General features: G+C 38.4%; 2 protein-coding genes across 2 annotated transcripts in view; both read right to left on the bottom strand.

The window, feature by feature from the left end:
- Positions 1-22,090, bottom strand: part of LOC107696866 (bifunctional heparan sulfate N-deacetylase/N-sulfotransferase 2-like) — a 133,724-nt gene that overhangs the window by 62,850 nt on the left and 48,784 nt on the right. Inside the window, exon 3 of the mRNA XM_016497403.1 lies at positions 11,802-11,836. The gene's annotated coding sequence lies outside the window, so the exon portion shown is untranslated. The remainder of the gene's footprint in view (positions 1-11,801; positions 11,837-22,090) is intronic.
- The window catches only part of LOC107696865 (regulating synaptic membrane exocytosis protein 1-like), a 99,177-nt gene that overhangs the window by 47,786 nt on the left and 29,301 nt on the right, over positions 1-22,090 (bottom strand). The window lies entirely within an intron of this gene.

Genomic DNA, 22,090 nt, shown 5'->3' with positions numbered 1-22,090 from the left:
CCTCCGCCATATTTTTTAGCTCTTTCTCCTTCTGTGCAAATCAGAGCAAAAAATGACCACAAGCTTTTCCAAGCTGACATCAAGAAGATTAGTTGTGTAAATAACAGCCCATGAAACTGACAATGAAACAGAAAATGATGTTATTAGAAATGGCCCTTGTGGCACATGTTAAAAGTAGCAATGGAAGCTGGGGTCTCACGACACTGAATGGGAGAAAACCGAAACGACAAACTCTCTGGGGGTGGATATGGTGAGATAGACAGTCAGACAGGAAGATGTATAGATAGACAGACAGACTGCTATATTGTCACAGCATGTCTACTGCTAACAAGGACACAGACCACATCAGAGAGCATAACCACCACCACAAACAAGGGCACAGATAATCCCTCTGGTTTGACTGTAGCTGAGACGTGCATGGTCTCTCCACACTGGGATCATCACGTCTGGATGGGTATGCCACAGTCATTCTTTGTAAGGTTCAAGAATGTTTTATTGTACAGATGACTGCAACTGAATGATGATTTATGGTGTTCAGTTCTGTTAGCTGTTCTTGAAGGTCTGCATTATTCCATCTATGCAGCCTGAATGCTATACAAAAATGACAGTATTTGCTGCACCGCTTTACGCTGCTGCTGAATCTGCAAATCCACTGCGAAAGAAATTATGCCTTAGCGGAGTCGTGAGCTGGCAGTCTGAAATGAATGTGATGAGAAATATACATGGTACAAAATAAAACAAAGACAATACATTGTATTTAATATTTTATTTTACAGTGCCCTTGTTACACACATACTTACTATAGTAACAACTGTAAATTATGCATAATTACATGCAATAACCCTAAACCAAATCCTAATGGTATAGTAAGTACATGTAATTAACATGTAACACAAAAACAAATACAAAGTTCGATCTGATTTCTTGAATTATCTTCATGAGCTGGTTCTTATTAATGACTCTGTGACTAACAAATCAGTCATCTGTTTGGTCTAAATAGTCATTCATTGACAGAATCTGCCAGAGTGGTTCTTAACTCACCCAAGTGAGGTGGAAATCATTACTTTAGTCAGGGTGTACTCGAAATTAAATGGACTGGGCTTCGTCCCTCTCTAGTTGCAAGCCTGAAGCTATTATCATTGCTGTGTTTACACCCTTCAACAAAGCCCTGGTAAGACGGCTAACTGCAGGAAACATCTCAGATAGCTTTCCTCCATTTATCTTTCCTCTAATCGGCCTCTTCTCCATTCTTCCTGCTCCCCAGAGAAGCGCTGACACTTCCCGCACCATCTCCTATTTTCACTCCCTCTGGGCTTCTCTTCTCCCCATTACGTCTTCTTTTTCTCTCCGTCCTCGCATGCATTCTGCTTCTCTCATTCTCCGGCTGCTTCATTACTCCGCTCGTCCTTCCGGTGGAAACAGATCCTGAACATTCCTGTACGCGATTAAGCTGCAGGCACTCATTACGAACGGCTCTCGGCTTTCCAGCACAGCCGAGCGATCACTCAACCTCACATATCCGCTCTGTTTCGCTCTTGCTCTCTACATGCTCCATATGCTGCTCACACAAAGTAAAGAAGGAGTGAGGGAAAGTCAATGAGGAAGCGCAGCAAGTGGCCGTATCATTCCTGCTAAACTTTACACTGATCTGAAGTCAGAACAGCCATCTGTTAGGATCCCTGCACATTGAAAACGAGCAGAAAATGTTACATCGAGCTGTTTTGCTATCACATCTTTGTATAATGCCAATGGCAGGCATCTGCTGTAAGACATACCATTCTGTTTGACAAGTCCTAATCTACACCAAAGCAAAACACATCAGTCTACGGAACATAAACACCAAACGCTGAAGTCATGTTAGACTGACGCACTGCTGAAATTCCCCCTGAGCTTGATGTGGAGAAGAGGGAGTGGACTGGTGTTTGGTTACCCCCGCTGAGAGCAGCTGCTGGAGTGACAAGGTAAGGTAAAGCTGTGCTGTTGGTATAAAGTTGCAATTGTAAAGCTGGTAGAAATATGGAGTTGTGCTGGTGTTAAGTTGAGCCGATGGAAAAAACACAGCTTCAAATTGCGATGGCTTTAGATTCACATTTTAGGATCAGATCAAGTTGCTCCGTTTGAGGGGGAAAAGTCAATGACGGTTGGCCTGTCTATAAATGACTCAGCAGTTCCCATCGTCACTATGTGCCTGCTGGAGTCCGTGTCGAGCTGCAAGAGCTTCCACATTATTTGCCTTTTGTACCTTTAGTAAAAACACTGAAATGTGTAAAGATGCTTGAGTACAACTTGTGGCATACAGCATTTATCTACACTACTGTTAAAATGTTTAGGGTCGCTAAGATTTTTAAAAATGTTTTTGAAAGAAAGTGACCGTGTTTTCTATTTTAATATATTTTGAAAAGCAATTTATTCCTGTGATGTCAAAGCGAAATTTTCAGCAGCCATTACTGAAGTCTTCAGTGTCACATTATGCTTCAGAAATCATTTTAAAATGGTAATTTGCTGCTCAACAAACATTTCTTATTATTGGTGTTGAAAAGAGTTGCAGTGCTTAATTTTGTGGAACCTGTGATGTTTTCAGGATTCTTTGATGAATAGAAAGTTTAAAAGAACAGCTTTTATTTGTAATAGAAATATTTTATACATTGTAACATTATAAATGTCTTTACTGTAATTTTTGATCAGTTTAATGTATCTTTACTGAAAAAGAGGAATTTCATTTTTTTTTTTTAATTCTTACTGACTCCAACTCTGTAGTGGATTTAACAATTATACAGTTTATGAAGTTACACTAAAATATTTTTAGTTTGTAAAGAAAAAAAAACAATGAATTACTTTAAATGGATTAATGTTTTGCTAAAAAACATAACTCATTCTGGTATGACCAGTGAAAATACTAGCAGAGCAAGTAACTACAGTAGAGGAAAAAAAAAAAAAAGGAACATTTAAATCTTTGCCGTAGGTCTCAAATCTCTGAATTATGACTTACAATTTAGTCTATTCACCACACAAAGTTTCAAAAATACATGTGGATGAGTACATTTTCATGTGCTGGTGAACGACTCCTTCATTTGAAAGAAAAAGTGAATAAAACGAGGACTTGTGCAAACCTGAGGTGCTTATCACTTGTCTGGAAGGTGTAGCAGAGGGCAGCTGGTGCACTGAAGAAGTCTTGTAATATCATGTTGTGAATGTAAAGCTGATGCAGTGATGGAGTGTCTGGATGAAGTTTGTTGGATGTTTTCTTTCCCAGACTTGCACTGTTCGCAGTCTCACTCAAAGTACCTGGAAACATGCCATCTCATATTTTCAGCAGCATGCAATCAACGACACTGTGCTTTCCTCGCTCACACACACAAACACGCACACATATGATCGCTCCCTGATTTTCCTACCTTTAACATACAGGCACTGCCAGAGACGAACACAATTTGAAAAGTGAGTTCAAAATGTCGTCTTTCCTTAGGTCTGCTGCATGCAACAAATGCCATTTTCCACACAAACAAACTCCAGAACACGGGCATGCACGTACACACACAAACTGACTAAGACAGATTCAGCTCACACCCAATGTCTGGGCTTTGCCAACAGCCTCTTCCTGTCTCTGTGGTGATAGCTGAGGGAGAGCAGGGCAGTGGGCGACACTGACAAATGTCCAGCCTCAACCCCACATAGTGAGAAAGAGGGAGAGAGAGAGAGAGGGAGAGGAATGACAGTTTCTTCTCTGACAAGGCCATCTGCACTGCAGCAACCCTAGAGGCCTTGGTTCAGATTACTTCATTTTCTTCCCTCTCATTCTTTCTTCATCGCTGCTCTTAATTCTCAAGCAAGCCAAGTACAAATCACCCCCTCGTGCACAGTCACCAGTAATGACAGCAGCAGTGAAAGCGATATGAATTCACCCTGGTGATGAGGTCTCAGTTCAGGTCAGCCGGCCAGCTGTCCGTCAGGCAATACATCATGATGGGTTACCGTTAGCCTGGTGCTGGAGAAGTCGGTGCGGCCAGACCTGTAGGGCTCCATTAGTACAAAGCTAATGAGACAGAACCTCAGCGAGCGGGGGCACACACTCATTATGGCAGGATTACGGGCATGTGCGGGGCAGGGAGCCAGTGTATGTGAGCGTGTGACTTATGGCAAAGAGGTGTGATGGAATTTGTTGAAAGTTAAAGCTTCAGGGTTCCATTTCCATCAGAAAAAACCTGAGTATAGATGTAACTGAATTTCTTAAACATCTGCAGGAAGTGCTGACCAAAGCATTCTATTTATATAGAATGCAGGAAAAACAATGCAAAAGACTGGCATATAGTCTTGGAGTACAGTGTAATCTAGATGCTAATATGTTGTGAGCGGTGCTTGCACATGTAAAACTTGCTGCCATGATGCCAAAGGGTTTCTGGGTGGTTGCCAGGGTGTTGCTACTAGAGTTGGCAAAAATTCAGAATTTAACAACTGGCTCCCAACCAATTTGTGAGTTAGAATACGAACTGAATTGGCAATTTATTGCAATTGGCCCATTTGCTAAATTGCAATTTGAATTGGAATGACTAGAAGAGAAAATTAATGAATTGCACAGAAAATCAAGAAGATACATAATACATTATATGATTAGACATAATTCTCAAAGTTCAATACTACTAAAAAATAAACAGAAAAAATACATACACAAAAATATTTACAGCAACCCAAAATAGCAACTTAAAATCAGCAACTGTTTCCATACTACCAGCTTCAAGTAGTTTGACGTCATTTTGTTCATAATTTGGTAAACTATTATAGAATTCTATACTGTAAAATAATAATAAAAAAACAACAACTATATAATAATACTATTTCTCAAAGATTAATGATTGAAGGATTACCTATAGGAATGTATAAATGTATATTGTAAGTCTTTTATTTTTGAATATTATAAAATAGTACTGTTGCATTATAGGCCTACATAAACAATTATAATTTATATAATCTTTCATGTGTTACAAAGACAGCATTCTTCCATCTTAGAAACATCACCAAGCTACAGAACGTTACCTGTTTCTGATGCAGAAAAGCTAGTTCATGCATTCATAACCTCTATACTGGACTATTGTAACACACTGCTAGATGGTTGTCCTGCAGCTGCAAAATGCAGACTCTTTACCAGGTCAAGAAAATATGATCATATTACCCCAATTTTACAATCTCTACACTGGCTACCTATTAAGTTTCGTATCAGTTACAAAATATTACTACTTACTTATTTGGCCCTAAATGGTCTTCTATCACTCTGCAATCCATCACGCTCCCTAAGTTTGCAAAACTCTGGACTTTTGGTAGTACCTAGGATAGTGAAGATCACTAAAGTAGGTAGAGCATTTTCACATTTGGCTCCCAAACTCTGGAATAGCCTTCCTGGTAACGTTCAGGGTTCAGACACACTCTCTCTGTTTAGTGTTAATGTATCTCATAACCTTGTACTCCAGTTATATCTGATCAAATCCAACTTCTTAATTCTTTGCTTGGTTTGAACAGCAGCTACACTAATTTTTGTCTATTTGCTTCTGTTTCTGCCATGGGATGGGAATCCCGAGGTAACTAGGAATTACACTAGCTTCAGTCTGCATCCAGCCCTTACAAAGATCTGAAATGACCAAACACCTGAGAAGAGATGATGCCAACCCCTCTGAGGACCTCAGATGATGCCAACCCTGAAGCAACATTCAGAACTACCAAATTTTCCTATAAGTTTGATCACAACATATAATCATTGCTGTTAATAGTGTTCACCGTTTGTTTGAATACATGTCATTAACTAACAGCAAGATTTTCTTTTCTGTACACATCTGCCATACGGACATCACCTTGACAGTCACCACTGATAAGCTACTCCTAAATGTAATGTAGAAACTTTCATTTTCCGTGAAGCTGCTTTGCAACGATTTGTATCGTGAAACATATACAATCTCTACCCTTGGATAAATTATATTCTTCAGCTAATGAAAAGGGGGATCTGGCACTGAAAAAAATCTCTTATCTACAAAACTACAAACACGTATATTGATCTTTAAAGGTTTAATGAATAAAGTGGTTAGTGAACTGAGAAAATCAAAGTCATCATATTTCATGCAGTTGTTTGCTGACTCATAGAGCAATAGCTCGCTTATTTGGAAACATTTTAATAAATGAACCAATCAGAAATTCAGTCAAAGTAAGGACATAACAAAACTGAATATAAGTGGAAAGGTCAGTACTGATGCTTTGGAAATTACAAATGAATTTAATGCCTTTTTTATTAAATCAGTAGAAGAACTTTCAGCAAATTTCAATTCTGTTTGTTTATCACATAATGTAGTAAGAAATTCACCATCTTTTTATATTTTACAGGTTGATCAAGATAAAATCTTTTCATCAATTAAATCAAGTTTTTAATCAATTAAACAATTCAAAAGCTAAAGATATATTCGGTTTAGATGCTTCTCTTATTAAAAAATATAGTGCAACACTGGTAAAGCCAATAGCTAATTTGGTAAATTTATCTATTAAAACTGGTGAGTTTCCACAAAATTTTAAAACCGCTGTGGTGACCCCAGTTTTTAAGTCTGGAAAGACTGATGAGGTGTTATAGACCCATCTCAATTATCCCAGTAATTTCCAAAGTTAAAAAAGTTAGTGGCTCAACAATTAATGAATCACTTGGAAAAAAAAATCTTTTAAACGCTAAGCAATTTGGATTTCGGCCAATGTATTCAACAGAAATGGCTATATGTCATTTTATAGATACCATAAAAAGTAGATTGGATCAAGTAAACGTAGTGGGAGCAGTATTTTTAGACTTTAAAAAGGCTTTTGATACTGTGAATCCTGAAGAATTCATAAATAAATTGAAACAAATTAACTTTTCTCAAGCTCTAAACTGGTTCAAATCATATCTGGGTTGTAGACAGCAATGTGTTAAAATTTGTGGTGTGAAGTCATCACTTCAAAAATGCAAACTAGGTGTACCACAAGGTTCGATATTGGGTCCTTTGCTTTTATTTTGTTTATATATATATATATAAATGATTTACCTGAAAATTGCAAGGAGGTTGGTTGTAAAATGTATGCAGATGACAATTATTTATGTAACAGCAAAAACTTCTCATCTGGCTGCAGAATTGTTAACCAGGCAACCGGTCAGTGTTTCCCAGTGGCTGCAGGATAACTGTTTAACTTGAAATTATAACAAAATGGTTTCAATGAGTTTTTCACTAAACAACAAAGCGCTGGATGTATTTAAAATCAAAATTGACAAAAAGGAAATTAAAAAAGTGAGTGAATTTAAATATTTAGGTGTCATTGTAGACTAAGCTTAAGTTTGAAGCCCATATTAAGAAAATGTTTGATAAGACCATGTATATCTCTTAAAGCAGCTCAAATGTTTATGTATACTATGATATTTTCACATATGACCTATTGTGCGATAATTTGGGGTCAGGCTTCCCAATCAGTTAAGCCTGTAATGTAATTATACAAACAAACACAACATATAGGCTACTCAAATAGTTATCTGTATATACATGTGTACTTGTGTTGTTTCTTGTGATGATTGTGTTTGTTTTTTATTAGGATGTTTTGATTTTATGTAAAAGCCTAACCAGGGACTTAGGCTGCAAACTTATACAAGGACATGCAAACTTTATGCTATGTGTCCTATGTACACGGCAATGGTTGTATGTGTGTAAAAATGCCTAGTGTATTGTCCCTGTTAAATAAAAAAACAAATAAAAAATAAACGTGAATTAAATTGAATATTTAGATGCTCCTCACAGATGAACCTCTTCATCACTGATCATAGAGACACTGCCCCATTATGCTGTTTGACATTTATAGACAATTCATACTGAAAAAAGTATACATTATTGCTATATTTATAATAATTATATGAATTTTTACTGAACTTAATTAAGCTGTATGAGTATACTGTGCTACTGACCTAACAAACTAAGAGGCCCTGAATGAGAGTGACTTGATTAATATAACCTGTCACTTGTGTGAACCCAGCTTGACCTAACCCAGGTTTCCTTCTCTCCAAGATCTACAAGAGCACAGCCAGCCATAACACAGCCTGAAAGGCTGATCAACGAAATGGACACCACCTGCTTAAATACAACGGGACTGAGAAGCCAAAGAACTAGAGTAGTCCCTTCTTTCCATGGCTGAATGCAGGCAGGCGTCCAACTTGTCAAAACTACACAGTGCCTTGACCTGCACTTAAATAAAATAAACAGAGCCAACGTTTTCCATTAGGGCACAGCTGAGTGATGTCAGCTCTGGCACAGTCCTGGTGATGTAACATCACGCACGCAAATAACCACACTAAACAGAAAAGACAGAGCTGCTCTGGCCGTAAGGGACCGTGACAGACTGCGCTTTAGCTTAAGCCATTACCAAAGGAGCCATTTAACAACATCAATTAATCAATCAGACCAGTCAGGAAATTAAATTGGAAAGTGCCTCATCAAGGAGAGCAAGTTTTGATGCAGAATGTCTTATATTTTAGAATGGTGGTGAGATGAAAAAAAAAGCACAACAGTGAGGGGGAAAAGGTCTCATTTGGATTGTATCCCAGCTTCTAAAAATCTCACTTCATTAGCAAAATTGGGCAGAGAAACTAGCAAGGACTTTAAGTAAACTTCGGAACCAAAACAGAAACGATGGCAGAATACGAAATGATGAAGAACCCAAACAGCTGTCTTCTACAAGATGCACTGATTAGCGTATTTATATATTTTGAAACTAATCTCGCATGAGAGATTGTCGGGTCAAAGTGGGACTGATTGTGTGCTTGCAGTTTATCTCAGCTGATTAGTAACAGGGCCGTACGTTGGTTTAAGACGACAAGAGACCAATACTGATGACAGGAAGTGCCCATCAATAACCAGACAGTGAGTCTCAGGTTCAGTTTCACTCCATCTGTCTCAAACCAGCATTCAGTTTCGCTTCTTTCCCCCTCATTCACCCCATCACCTCGCATGTATCCCCAGGTGGCCCATATGTGCAAAGCGGCAGTCTGTATCTGCATCCCCTTAGGACACGTTAGGAAAAGAAACAGCACAGTGGCTTTCTCTTCAGCACTCTCAGCAGAGCCCTGATCAATCGGATCAATGGAGGTGATCAGCATTATGAGCTCTGATCAGCCCGTGTGGGGAACCGGCTAATCCAGTTAAACTATTAGCAAGCTGGGACAGATGAGCCCGTTGGGCATGGAGCCCATCTATGAGGTTTGCTTATTAGCACACTGCCATATGGAGAGAATAGAAGTACACAGTCATGAATGTAGGAACAAGACACGAGGAAGATCTGCATTCGCTGGCAGCTGATCTGGTGCGACAGAGTCAGAGCACTTGAGCTAACATGACCGGTGGCTTCTGGTTGAGATGTGAGGCGTAGGGCTGGAGGCTACAAGGAGAGGGAAGGGGTGACACCCTGCCCTGGGTAAACACAAAGACAGAATGGCCCCGTGCTGCAGGTCACCCTTCAGCTTGTGATTGAGCATGTGGATCAAACAACATTAAATGCACTACAGCTTATGCTACATAAATCCATTTGCAGCTCCGCAATTACCAGCCGCAGCCTTCAACCTGCGCTCACACTCGCCACCCATCTGGGAGGCCGTTTAAAACACAAGACCTGTCCCACGGTTAGCGAGCGAGTGACTGAGCGAGGGACCGGTGGAGGAAACTTACAGGTCTGCTGGCTGAGTAAATCGCATTAATCATCAGTCCTGATGTTGTTTTTCCTGCTGCTGCATTTCATTTGTTTCATATTTAGATGCTCCTCACAGATGAGTGTCTGCAGGCGTTCACGTAGACTGCCGATGGCAGAGGAGGCCGAATGCCGATGGCATTAAACAGCTCTGCCCGAACCTACCATAAATTAAGGCGGGCGTACACGGTGCGATTCTGAAGGTCAGAACGTCGTGAGCTCTGGCACATGTCACGATTGAGTTTATCCGAAAATCGTACGGAGGCAGTCACACACGACACGAATTTACTACGATTTTACAAACTCTGACGAAAGCATTACGTTTCGCGTATGGATCGCCAAATCGTCTCGTTCAACCGCACATACGCCACGAATTAAAAAAATTAAATTTTTTTTTACATGTTTGAAAATTATTGGGAGGCCGGGAGGTGCTCGTAACGTCTCGGATCGGCCCGTAATTCTTCTCACACGGTACGAGCCACGACCATGCGAGCATCTGCGATTTTCTCCCGAGAGAAAAAAATCGCCTGTGAGCTCGTACGACAGCAAAACTCGCACCATGTACGCCCGCCTTTACACAGCCACATTAGAAGCTACTCCAGAGAGGAAAAAAACAGCGCTAGTAGACCAAAAGTAATAAGCTAAACATACGATATGGCCTTCTTTACAAATGTGTCTTTTTCAATTACATCCTCTCCTGTAAAGAAACAAGATTGGCAGACAGAGACAGCAGACATCCTCAGTGGGGTAAGAGAGGTGTCAGATGTAGTTGGAAGAGGACGAGAAGAGAAAGGACAGGAGGAAAGGTGGAGAGGGGTTGAAGAGAGAGAAATTTGGTCATCACAACACTGTTTCAACATATGAACGGAAGGGATTTAAACAATCTCTGCATGAATGATGTGCCTCTATTACACTGCAGAGACTTCAAACTCTGACTACAGAGACAAGACGTTGCCTGAACAAATGAAACCACCTCAAAGCGGCAAAAAAATGAAGATGTGATATTTTCCATTCAGCCTGGGAGCAATCGGAGATGGAGGGAAGACTTTATGCTGCTACTGCATGAAGATATCAAAGGATCCAGAGTTTATGCTGCTATAAGCATGAACGTATTAAAGGATCCCATGGTGCACCTTTGATATAGATGGCTGCTCCCCCATTATGATTACTCCTCCCACTACCATAGCTCACTGTGTGTATGTTTTACATTGTGTCTGTATTTTATCAGAGCTTTTCTATCTCTAGTTTCAATGCAGTCAAACTAATCAGTATTAGAATGACAAAACCTGTTCTCGCTCCATTTCTGAACGAATTAATGTCCCAAATAGTCACAACCTGTTCTTTTCTTTATTATACGCATATAATAAGGATGCACCAATATAAAAATTCTGGTTGATAATTATTTTCATGTTATGACCGATATCCAATAAATGTTAATATTAAAATTATATTCTCTAAATAATAAAAAATTATACAAGTAAATTTATGCATCACAACATTATAGCATACATTTTATTACAATTTATTAAATTTATGTTCATTATGAGATTTGTTAAAGATGAAATTTAACAGTGTTCAATTTTTAGTGTTGAACTCTAAGTGAGCAAGATGATTGCAAAAGTAAAAAAAAAAGTTAAAATAGAGGAAATGAGCATGCACTTTTTTTACGATATTTTTTTTTTTTTAAGTAAAATGGTAGTACAGTATGTGTTTATAATTCTATGTAATCAAACACTTTTATTCAGCAATGATGCGTTACAATGACAAAAGATGAAAGTAAAGACTTGTACATTGTTACAAAAGATTTCTATTTAAAATAAATCCTGTTCTTCTGAACTTTCTACTCATCAAAGAGACATGGAAAAAAAAATCTATAAAATCAAGCATAACCTATATTGTACTGATATGTCATGCATCCCTAGCATATACACAATTTATATTAGTCTACAAAACTAATTTCAAGCATTTAAGCAACTTAATCTTTTTATTTAAAGGTTAAGGTCATAAGAAGCAAATCCGGTTAATCTGATAATGCAAGCACATGAAGTCACATGGTTACAGACATATCTACAGCTTACCTTACTGGAGGGAGTCTATCAGCAGAGCCAAAGACCTGCACAGAAACAGAGAGAGAGAGAGAGAAGGATCATTACTGATGTAGCTCGAAGCTCCACAAATTGAGCCCCTGCTGTTCAGGTCTACATCTACCCACCCTGTCATCGTCCTGTATTCCTCGGACCAAATGTGGGTAAAAAAGAAACTACATGACTTCTTAAGCACAATAGATCACAGAAAAAACACAGAGATCAGGGCTTAGGATGGCTGTAACATTTAAAATGAAGTTTATATATTAAGGTCGAAATGAATCAAATGAAAATTCAGCATATAAAGGTTCATCTGCTTTATGAATACAAAGTCATCATCAACCTGCATTTTCCCCATGAGGAAGTAGAAATATGAGAGAATATGATCCTCATGCATGCAGCTTTATTTTCAGGAAAGGAGCAGTGCTCTATTGTTCGAGCCTGCATGAGATGTCCTAGTGGATGGAATTCTGGGGCAAGAACTTAAGGGATCAGGGGGCCGCTGGTCCTTGGCATTTAACCCCCTGAGCCTCAGTACTTTGGACCTTTGCATCCCAACCCTGCATGTCAAACGTCAATCCTCACGGATGAGCCGGCCAGCTGCTCGACGATGTACATAAATAATGCAATGCTATTGGCTTCAGCTATGAATCATTCATTCATGTTATGCACCTATTTATGCATGCACACAGGACTGCAGACTCTTTTTCCATGTAACTTTATTCTTAGACATGTTAAAAAAATATCACTGAAAGAGGAGTTCATGGTCATATTTACAGATGAGATTTGTTGCTCTCGATAAAGAAACACATCTCACAGGACTCAATGAAAGATTTTTCTGTCGTTCTCAGATTTGCTCACACTACCCATGTGATCTATCTGCCAATTAACACACCAGCAGCAACACTAACAACTACACTTGACGGATTCCACAGCGGATGTTGTTTATAATCCTATTGTAAACCACAGTCTCCCGCTTGGGGATACTGCAAGAATGGAACAGAGAAAGAAAAAGACAAAGAGCAAGCGAGAGTGATAGTAAGCAGTCTGCCAGCAGGTGAGGATTAGTAGTCTATCATAATCTGTTTGTTTGTTTATGATTTAACGCCATGCGAGTGTAGCGAATCAGCTCATAAGGGAAATATGAATAATTAATGTCTAAAAATATCAAAGACAACATACACCATGACCTGAAGTATATGTGTGTTCATTCAAAGAAAGGTTTTCCTATGAATTAATTAGTAGAAAAGTCCATTTCTACTGTGCATTGTGCCTCTTGCTATTGAACATGCAGTGATTTTCCCTACTTACATTCCTGTGGGTCATAAAACCAGTGATATCAGCATTAGTTGCCATGGGGACCAGGGGGGCCTGGTGTCGTTGCAGACATCCTGGCACCCAGTTTATTGGGTGAGGGGACTGTGACGATTTGTTAATCTAATGAATAACTGATTTGTTAAATCAAATGAAAAATTGTGTTTTTGATTTGACGCTACACGAGCTACCTCGGCTATATTCATGGCGAGAACGAGGTTAGTTAAGTTAAATTAAGTTTTTAAATTTGATCTTAGATAAAAATTCTAAAACTAAATCTGGCCTTACTTCATTAAAAATCTTTCCATAAAAGTCAACAGAAAAATAATGAGTTCTGACAGACTTTAAACTATTACAATCTATCAAAATATGCTTCAAATATAATGGATTCTGGCATAAAGAACATAAAGGAGGATCTTCACCCACCAACAGAAAACTATGGGTTAGTTTGGAATGTCCTATTCGACAGCGAGTGTAGACAATATGATCCCATCGATTTTCAAAGTGGGGACAACGTTTTACACCAACTACAGGATTGATTTTGTATAGTTTGTTTGTTGTACATTTATACCATTCAGCTTGCCATTTCTTATAAATATAAGTGTTTAGTCGATCATAATGGGATTTTACCTGTGCAGTATTTAGCAAATCAGCACAGCAGAGAAGGGTTACACAAGACTGAGTCCAGCATTTCTACACTGACTCTTCAGAGCTCCTCTCCCTCACAGATCCCTTGCACCTGATCATTCTCAAGAGATATAGACACATGCTGTCGAAAATCTACAAGATTTGATTACAGAAATTTTGGCAGAGAAAAACAAGTAGGTGTGAGAAATAAGGTTCAATCAAAGTAAGTTTCAGCTGATAGCTTGGCAGAAAGAGCTTGCATTTACAGTTGATAAAATCCACTATAAAACATGATGGATGCACACGGGCAATAAGCATGACTGCATATCACTCTCAATGAAGAATACTGCAGGCAAATTCAAAAATGCATTGCAATATTATTGACTGATTCGATAATTTTTAATGCTATAACTATTTTTCTAAAAACAATGTTAATGCATTTTTTTTTCTTTAACTGCCATTTTTTTTCTTATATTTTTGTCAACCGTATATTTTAACATAACTGTGCTATCAGTGCTTTCCACACATCTTTCAATTCGAAAGCACAGTTTTAGCAATCAAACATGCCATTTGTATTTCCATTCAAATAATGTTCGAAGTTTGATTTCTAATTTGACAGCCCTAGATCAACCTTAAAGGAGACAGTTCACCCTAAAATAAAAATTCTGTCATTAATTACCCCCAAGTTATTACAAACCCATTCAAATTATTATAAACAAAATCTCTCTACACTAGATGCGATGCTCTGACAGTAAACTGATGCTTAGTTCTATTGATGACATACTGACACAAAGGACAAATGATCTGCAATAGTCATTTTATTGTGTCCAGAGTAGACAGCCTGTAGTTGTTGCGGTGCGATGTGATGCGAGCAATAACAGTCACGTCCGGTGTAGACACGGTGTAAGACTTTTGTTCATCTTCAAAACAAATCTTTAAAACAAGTATGGTAAACAGAACCTCATTTGTTCTTGCACATCAAGAATGCATCTTTGAGCTTACTTTTACCATATTTGATGAGCTCCATGTATGTGCGTTGAATAAAAGGCTAAATTATATCTGTTCAGCATATAAAGTGATAGCGTCTCTCCAGAACACTTGGATTAAACTGCTTGGTTCACATTAATTAGTTTTACAATGTCTTTAAGAACTTTTTGAGTGGTCAAAGTTGTGGTGAAATGGACTTTCAATGGAGGGACAGGAATCTCTCGGATTTTATTAAAAATATCTTCATTTGTGTTTCAAAGATAAACAAATGAGTTTAAAATGACATGAGGGTGAGTTAAGAACTATTTGTTTTTAGGAGGGTGAGCTAACTCTTTAAAAAGGAGTTTCAAGACTCCTACATTACGTTTCACTTCATCCTATCAGTTGCGCTCTGTCTAAGAAAGTGTCCTGTGAATTCACCATATACAATTGCTATCCTGACTCAAATTAAACGCTAGGTACCGCCCAATATTCCACTGTGCCAATTATAAATTGGCTGCTGTTTTTTGAGTACTTGTAACCATCTCATCGCACACAACGATGGCAAATCTGGCACAGCTGTATCCTTCAATCCCCTACAGAGGCATTTTTATCCATTCAAGTCACCATTCAAGAGTGCTGAAGGGACAAGTTAACTGAGGCCATGGGAGGGAAAACATTCCACAACGGAAAAATAGAGGGAATCTCTTATTAAGCAAGTACATTCACTTCTAATCAGAGTGGCTGAAGTTCATGAGGTGACATTTGCGAGCTGACAAGCACAGGGCCCGTCATGCTAATGCTGCAGAGTAATTAATCTGCCCCCGATGGAACCCAAACCACTAAAGGTCACTCACAGACACGCTTTCTCTCTTTGTATCTCTCTCACACACAAGTATCTCCAACTGAACAGCCCCAATCCACAGCTAAGACCAAACGGAGAGAGGAGGAAGTGCATCAAAACAATGTATCTTCTGGTACAGAGTGTTCTGCACCTCTGCTTCTATCTGTATTTGTGTGTGCATTTTCTATCACCCCTGTTGTTGCCATTCTTCTGCTGACAGGTGAGATATGAGCCTTACCTTGACCTGTGAATCACACGTGGAGGAGAAATGCTGGCTTTTCTTGAGTTAATGCAAATGGAATCAGCGCTGGAATATTCTTCTCTGCTGTGGGATCTATTCAACCGACACAGACTACTGATCCTTCACTGCTTATAAAACTCACACTCATCTAAAGGAACAAGCCTTTCATTATAACCCATCTCTGGGTTTGTGTATGGAGAACTGTATTAAAGGGACATGTCAGGCAAAAAAATAGATATTCTATCAACATTTACACACCCTCATGTCATTTCAAACCTGTTTCAACTGTCCATATGTTGTTTTGCATATCACTGACTTTGTATGGACAAAAATACATACAACATTTTTTTTCTTTTGCAACAGAAGATAGAAGGTCATACAGGTTTGGAACAAAATGAGGGTGAGTAAATGACATTTTAATTTGGGTGAACTACCCCGCCTTGAAGGAACAGAAGAACATGCCGTTTGGAGACAGGCTGATGGTTTGTTAATGAAGATGTTGCTTTCATATGCAAGGTCAAATGTACCTGCATGTCTCTCTGCATTACTCCTGTGTTCAGCTTTTCCCGACCTCCTTTGCATATTGAGTCCCAGCAGGAGAATACAGTTAGTAAGATGGATCCTTGCACTCATGATTGGTGGGCCAGCTGAGATCTGATATCTATAAGTGAAAGTGGTTAGTGCAAGTGGTACACTAGGGGTGTCCCCGACTAAGGATTTTCATAGTCGAATCGGAATTTTCGAATCTTGCCGATATTCGACTGATAGTCGAATCGTATGTTTTGGGGGCGGGGCAAAATACATTACCAAGAGTCAAGTCAGACATTCGACAGTCATAATTACGTTAACACAGGGAAAATGTGTAACGGACGCCTCGCAGATACAAGATTCAAGATTTTTTATTTGTCACATACATGGTTATATAGAGAATATATGACCAGCAGTGAAATGTAAGTCAGGTTATAATGAGAGCACTATTGTAAAACGGGGTAAATAATGTTTTATGTTTTGATTAAAAGATAGTTAACATTAAACGCCATTGAAACCCTAAGAATTCACAACATTTTTCACAGGGAAAATGTGTAACGGACGCCTCGCAGATACAAACGGGGTAAATAATGTTTTATGTTTTGATTAAAACATAGTTAACGTCAGCGAAACTCTAAGAATTCACAACATTTTTTACAATAGTGCTCTCATTATAACGTTATGTATATGACAGTAGTTATAAATGTTCTGCATTTCTGTTTTGAGCTGCGTGCCCTGAAGATGACCAGTAGAATGAAGCAGCAGGTTTTTAATCAATGGGATTTAACTCATCATTTATCTCATATAGAATACGCTTCGTTATTTATACAACATAACGTTAATATTACGACTTTTAGGCTATCTGCACAAAATGCCCCGAATGCACGAACGTGTCTGTGCGGCTCTGAATGAACTCCTTTTGTGGACACGTTCTTCACGCAACAACGTGCAGAAACACGGGAAATAAACTCTAAAAATTCACAGCGTTTTATTATAATAGTGTTCTCATTACAGGGCTCCAGACTGCGACTAAAACGGTCGCATTTGCGACCAAAAATATTAATTTGCGAGTGAAGTTTTTGCTGAGGTCGCCACTGGCGACAATATATTTACATGTTATGACTTAAAAATGTGCATGTAATGCCTTTTTTCCTAATTGTTTTGCGATCACATCTTTTGTTATGTTCACGTATTAAACTGAGACGACGCGCATCACCGTTTTAGTGGAGAAAAAAAAAAAGAGTTTGAAACCGTGCTCATCTCTGCAGCACAGCAGCGCTGACGCACACAGTCTGCTAAACACAGCTCAGTTGAGCGGCGCGAGAGAGATCGAAATGACGGAGACGTGCGAAGTGAAAGTGCACAAAAGCAGCGTCTATTTCGTGCACAACTTGAACAAACTACAACGGTAGAGCTGTCAGCTGTGTGGATATGGCAATATCGTTAACAATTCTCGTTTATAATCATTACTAATATGGCTTCTTCTTATCAAGATCTTGGTCTATATGCTGTGTTCTGTTAATGCGTGAACTTGATATTATTTGAAGCGCACTTGCCGTCCAGTAATCGCAAAAAAGCTTTGTGCTTTTTTACTTTTTAATAAACAAAGTATCAGCTTTAAAATTATGCCAAATTATAACGAAATTCAAACAATAAATACGGGTTTGGCGCTCTTTAATGCAGCAGGTGCGATCGCTTTAGCGCCTCAGTTCAAGCGGCAAGTAAACCCATTATCTTTACTACTATAGTACATAATGAACATGAATTAACATCAAAAGGTAGCCTATTTTATAAATGTAAAAGATCATTCAGTGTTTCAAACTGCAGAAAACGTGTAACGCTTGTAAACATTGCAACTACATTTACCTCTGAATAACCATTCGGTGTCCATAAGCCAGCTAGAAACATAACTAAAGAGGAGCATTTTGCTATATTTTTGCGCTATTTGATATTAATATTTTTACTTAACCTGTTGCCTACATGATTCAACTCCTCCTATAAATTTGCATTTTACTAATGAAGAAAAACAGACTGAATGTGTGAAAGACATATGACAACATTTATAGGATGCATTTAGGAGGAGCCCAAACTACACTCAGTGGCCAAGTGATGCTTATGGTCCATGATACTGGTATAGATTCTGTGTAATGAACAATTCTTTGTGACTGTATATTTCAAGTTGGAAAAGACATTTAGTTCCCACTTTAAGTGAACCTTATGTAAAATGTAATGTAAAAACAATAAATAAACAATAATAATAATAAAAGAAATAAAACATGTTTATTCTGTGGCACCTAAAAAAATAATTTGGCGCCTACATATTTTTGCTTATAGGAGCCAATAGCTCCTTACTCAATTTTTTTGTCTGAGCCCTGCATTATAATGTTATGTATATGACAGTAGTTATTAATGTCCTGCATTTCTGTTTTGAGCTGCGCGCGCTGAAGATGACCAGTAGAATGAAGCATTTGATAGCAGGTTTTTAATCAATGGGATTTAACTCATCATTTATCTCATATAGAATACGCTTCGTTATTTATACAACATAACGCCAATATTACGACTTATAGGCTATCTGCACAAAATGCCCCGAATGCACATAAACGTGTCTGGCGGGTCTGAATGAACTCCTTTTGTGGACGGGTTCTTCACGCAACAACGTGCAGAAACACAGCAACTAAACTATAAAAATGTACAGTGTTTTATTATAATAGTGTTCTCATTATAATTGTTATGTATATGACAGTCCCAGTCATCGTTATTAATATTCTGCATTGTTGTTTGTCCTGCTCGCGCTGCGCGCTGAAGAGATAATCACCGTAGTACTACAATGAAGCGCTTACTTTTAGACGGACAAATATGACTGCTGCACTCGCGTCACACAAGAGATGTATAGAAAGCCATGCAAAGTTAAAACAGTTTAAACTTTTAGAAAACACGTCACGAATTTGTGGAGGTTTATTACTTTTCACTGCGTCTCATATCTTTTTAAATGCAATCTGTGTGAATGGCGCTTCAGCTCTTTGTATTAAGCAATGCATAAATACATGATGCCGTGTTGTTCATAATTGTTTATGCAACTTACGAAATGATATTTGATTGTTAATTTAGACGTAATGCACTTAAATTTAAACATTTTTTCTATTGCTCTTTGTTTTAAAAAAGGTTATAAAAAAAAGTCAATAATTATCGATACCGAACGATATGAAACATTATGTCGTTGATAAATTTTTTAGCTATATCACCCAGCCCTACGAGATAGGCCTAAATAATATATACACTATATATATAAACCGGCTGAAATGTTATGAAATCACTTGTACCCTACCTGATCGAAAAAAATCCAGTCTTTCACTCTGCCTGTGTCAATTTGAGTCTTGTTAAAGTTTTAAATCCCTGCCGCCAAGATGCTCCTCTGTCGGTCAAGGGTTATGGAAAGTGAAACTTAAATCTATAGGGGTGGTTGGATTTATTCACGCACGTTAAAGTATTTATTTGAAGCTTCTTTCTTTTCAGATTCTTATTTACAGCATTATTTTAATAGGCTGTATTTTAACTTGGGAGAAAACCAGTAGTTCTATGTGAAATCAGACATTTGAGCACCCCCACATAGACAAAATGGCATGATCATAACACCCCGCGAATATTCGACTGTGAGATTGGTAGTCGAATCAGGCTCCTCCTATCGAAGCATCGAATCTTCGACTATTGTTTATACATGTCCGAATTTGCAAAAAGATAAATAAATTCTCTTGACTGCAAATGAGCCCCTTGTGCAAGTATGCAACTGTGCTGGCTGATGAATAGGCACATTTGGGCATAAGATGGATCTCAGGCCTGTGTATCTGATAAAAGGCAAAAGTCTCTGCAGTCCCACACTAATAACAAGAGGGAGATCTTTCATGACTGATTGCCGTGGCCCGCAGGCTTCACAGAATTGTGTCAGGACTGTACAAACATCCTATGCAGATCCAACGAAGATTAAATGGCAAATGTGGGACAGAGGCTTTGATACAGGACAGCGAGGTCTGGCATATCTACCTTAGAGAAGGAAAGACCTAGCGAGATGCCCGACCACCAATGGGCCTATGACATTCCCTTAAGAGCCATGCCTTTTTAATGAATGTAGAAGAGTCGTGTGGATCAAAAAGTGGGGCTTTTATTAAGCAGGTTTGTCCAAGCACACTTGGTCTTTATGTATAATTCACTGCTATTAAAGAACATTTAATGTCAGTGAATGCAAAGCTAGCAGAGTTAAAATCCTGCTTCGCTGTGTGTACGTACGAGAGAAACCTCAGTGACATCCTCAGTTGAAACAAACAAAACACTCTTAACATTACATAAAAATCACTTGAAAAGCACACACTATGTTGTACAATCACCCCCTGCCTACAAAGAAACACGCTCGCACTCCCTCCGCAGAACAGGAAAGGGGAAATAAATATGAAACGCCACTTGGAAAGTGCACCGCAGGAGAAGTGCACACTCTTGCACTTTCTGACAAGAGGAAGACAGGGAGTAGGGCGAAGATTTATGGCGCATACAACATCAGGAGTTGATCATTCTATTAGAGGTAGCACCCAGGATTAATACACATCCACTCTGGGTCCTCCATGTGAGCAAAACAAAAGAGTAAAACAGTTAGTTCTTCCCAATAGATCGATAGAAGAGAGGCAGGAAGCTGACAAAACTACAACTCCAATCTCTAAAAGCATACATCAAAGTACTACAAGGATGACCTGAAGGAAAAAATAGACATGATAAACTCTGAAAAAAAGACTAAATAAGGAAAGAAAAAAAGGGTACAACCACAAATATGTTCTGCTAACTGACATCATTGACATTAAAACTGGTGTAATGATCTTGGGGCATCAGGTTTGAATATGCACAAGCAGAGATTTGAGAATTACAGTGGACTTGAACTGCAACTTGTATATCGATTTATTCCTCTCGCATAGTTTTTTTTGTGTCCTTTTTGGAGCTTGACAGTCTCTGGTTTTAGCCCTTTGTGCAAAATCTCTTTTTGTGTTTCACAGAAAAAAAGAAAATCGTATGGGTTTCAGAGGATGAGGGTGAGCAAATGATGACAGATTTCATTCTGGGTGAACCTATTCCTTAAATCACAAACAAAAGGCTGTCAGAAAAGCAGCAGTGATTTATAATACAGATGTCTCAATCAAAGCACATATTTGTCTCCTGCTCTTCTGTATCAGGAGAGATACTGATCCAAAAACCTAAAAACATTTCAAGGCATCATAGATGGGCTTGTGGCACAAAGGCTGTTTTAAAAGCTAGGCAACTAATTTATAGTTTCTCCCAAGATACCTCGTTTTGGCTAAAATCTAAGGCAACATCACATGCATCCTTTGGGAGAGGACACTGCAACTAGCTCTGTAAAAGTAATTGATGACGATAGATATACTTAATTCATTCAAAACCAAAAACTACTGATAAAAAGATCCAATTAACAATTTTACCCAATATTTGTGTGTGTGCTGTGTGTTTTTATGATTATTAGGGAAATCGAAACAGCCTGACAGGCTGATTGGTTTGCCAAGCAACATGCTAACACAAAAAATATATATATATAAAATAAAATTAAAAAAAAAATAAATAAAAAATCGCCACCTACTTTTTCAGCGACCTTTGTTTCTGAAGTATTTTTTCCCATAGGGATTATTAAAAAGTCTTCTTTTAAAGGGGTCATATGATGCAATTTCAATTTTTCCTTTCTCTTTGGAGTGTTACAAGCTCTTGGTGCAT

The sequence above is a fragment of the Sinocyclocheilus anshuiensis genome, unplaced genomic scaffold (assembly GCF_001515605.1).
Source record: "Sinocyclocheilus anshuiensis isolate Anshui unplaced genomic scaffold, SAMN03320099.WGS_v1.1 scaffold1224, whole genome shotgun sequence".
Taxonomy (NCBI): Eukaryota; Metazoa; Chordata; class Actinopteri; order Cypriniformes; family Cyprinidae; genus Sinocyclocheilus; species Sinocyclocheilus anshuiensis.
This window is presented reverse-complemented; position numbering and strand designations above follow the sequence as displayed.